General features: G+C 51.1%; 1 protein-coding gene across 3 annotated transcripts in view; it reads left to right on the forward strand.

Moving 5' to 3' along the window:
* The first annotated feature begins 799 nt into the window (after positions 1–799).
* LOC125950082 (rap1 GTPase-activating protein 1) overlaps positions 800–2,500 on the forward strand; it is a 123,473-nt gene continuing 121,772 nt past the window's right edge. For all 3 annotated transcript variants that reach the window (XM_049677695.1, XM_049677696.1, XM_049677697.1), the window contains exon 1: positions 800–1,477. The gene's annotated coding sequence lies outside the window, so the exon portion shown is untranslated. The remainder of the gene's footprint in view (positions 1,478–2,500) is intronic.

Here is a 2,500-nt window from a genome sequence, read left to right on the forward strand (position 1 = left end):
TGGAACCATATTTCATGCCTCATAACTGGCAAACGAGCCGGTACAGTGTACATGCATAACCTGCCCCAAGAACATACGGCCAGATGAACCACCTGCGAAATGGTTTTTAAAGGCAGCGAAAAGTGCATGAGAACAGATTTCAAGTGAGGGTGCACGCACGCGTTCATCAAACTGTCACGTAATGTGCAGAAGTCCGATCGCGCAGATGCACTCCAGATAATGCACTTCTCGGGCTCGGTGCTCGTCGAAGGCTTTGCAGCTTCGTACGCACTTCAGCTTTCCCACGTGGCAGCCATCTGTGGAAGGGTTTCTTGGATGTAAACAAACATCATTTCGGTTGCCGTAGTAGAGAGTCAGCATGCAAAGCATGCACAGTGATTGGAACGAACGACATGAATGAGCAATGGTGGTCCCAGTGTGCATATCAATGTTGTTGATAAATTTAAAAAGATTTTTTTTCTTTTTAATAATCCACCCTCCCACAGACGGTCAATGCATTAACTGACGCGATTCATGAGCTGATAAAAAATATTTAATTTCTGTAAAAATCGCCTACATATCAAATGGATGTTAAAATTCAAAAACGGACATTTTACTAAAAAAATAAGAATAAAAACATTTCAAACCGTGGTGTGGAGCAATTCGTGGGAGCAAACGCAACTCGTTCGGCGCCCCGCCATGATCCGGGAGAGAGCGACACTCGGCTCCACGAGGCCCCAGCGAAGACCGAATCTCGGTGTGGCGCCGCCGGGGTTCGAAGCGTCGTTTTTCTCGTAGCTCGCGAAGACCGACGAAGACCGTGTAGGAGTGAGCACGCGTTACAGCGTTTGGCGCGAAAGGCTTGTGCGGACGACGTGCATTCGAAGAGCTTCGTTCGTGACACATTCCGTCCCGGCATGTGCGTAGTGGTGTTTCCGGAGTTTGAAATCGTGACTCAACAGTAGCAACAGTAGCAGCAGCATGATGAGGCAGCGTGTTCGGCTGCAGTGCAGTGCACCACGGATCAGCTCAGCTGTTATGCGCACCAACGGCAACAGGTTGGCCAGTGTCTTTATCCTGTGAACCTGCAGCGTGTCCAGTGCGGTCCTATCCTGCCGATGCCTGTCCGTTTTTGTGTCTGGTGCGGCCTTGCGAGGTGCAAACGTGTTTCTCGGCGCAGAGTGTAAGTGAAACTTGTTGGCTCGTGGTGTGGTTTTTGGCCGGGGCTCGTCCATCAGTGTGCGTCGTGTGTGACTGTGTGTTTGTTTGTCGGCTACTGCCACCACCGTTACCGCCGGTCGGTCATCCTGCAGCTATCAAACGTGAAGTAAAGGGTCCACCACGGTGGTGGATTGTCCCTCTTTTCGCGGGTGTTTTGGTGTGGTGTTGGTTTGCTCCGTCCGAACGAAGAAGGACTTGCTGGTCAATCCAAGGCCGTCGTGTTAGTGATACAGCAGTATCCTCCGCATGTACCGCATTAGTCCAATAACGCGAAAAGGTAATAACCAAAGTGAATTTATCGTCCAGCACATAAGGTCCAGAACGAGGTAGAAGGTGTGTGCGCTCGCTGCGTCCAGCTAAAACAATCAAGGCAGGCTGGCAGGTTTCGCTGGCTACCCAAAGCAATCATTTAATCATCAAAGTAACCCAGAAACATGATCTCCACTGGCCGAGCGTGCGCGCATGCGGTGTGTGTGTGTGTGTACACGATCTCTATTTCCGTCCTTTCCGCCCAAATGCCCAAAAATCAAATTCCAATTTCGAGAGCGCATCTTTCACGCACTGGATCCATCCGGGTGCGATCCATCCGGGTCCAGTGGAATCGAGAGATATAATTAAATTGCCTTACAAAAAATCAATAATCTCGCTGTCGACTCTTCCGGTCCGGCCTCACCCCACCGTACGTCACGATCGCTAGCGGACAAGTTGATCCGAAACCGAGCGCGCTGCGTTCCGTGAAGAAGATACCGCCGGGTCTGGCGAGAATGGTCGGCCATCGGACGACCGATGATAACCCGTTAATCCGAGAGCGATAGAAACGCTGATCATCGTCCAGAGCACGGGCTCGAGAGGCTCGATGTTCGCCCGGTCCCTTATCAGCAGTCGTTCTGCTGTGTCGACACATACCCATACCCAATCCGCCCCGCATTCCGTAGAGACATCAGCACCAGCACCAGCATAGCGTTGTACGTTCAAGAAGCAGATGAACCGTGAAAAAGCGGAAGTTCCGTGTTGTCAACAACCAACAACTCACGGGACCACGACGCAAGCGGGTTTTTTTTTGTCAAACGCCCCGTTTTGTGGACCTTTCTGCCCGGTGCCAGTGCGCCGGGATTGTGGAATAATCTGTCGATTGTGAATAATTGATTAGCGTTGAAAGCAAATTCGCTTGGTTCGCGGTGCGTTCCATCGCGTCCGAATCGATCGCCGGTCCCAGATAGAGCCAGGAAGTTTCGTTTTCTCCAGCTGAACCGCTCGTACGTTTCGCGTGTAAAGCAGGTCATTTCAATATTCTTCTTCG

This window comes from Anopheles darlingi, chromosome 2, assembly GCF_943734745.1.
Source record: "Anopheles darlingi chromosome 2, idAnoDarlMG_H_01, whole genome shotgun sequence".
NCBI classification, from domain to species: domain Eukaryota; kingdom Metazoa; phylum Arthropoda; class Insecta; order Diptera; family Culicidae; genus Anopheles; species Anopheles darlingi.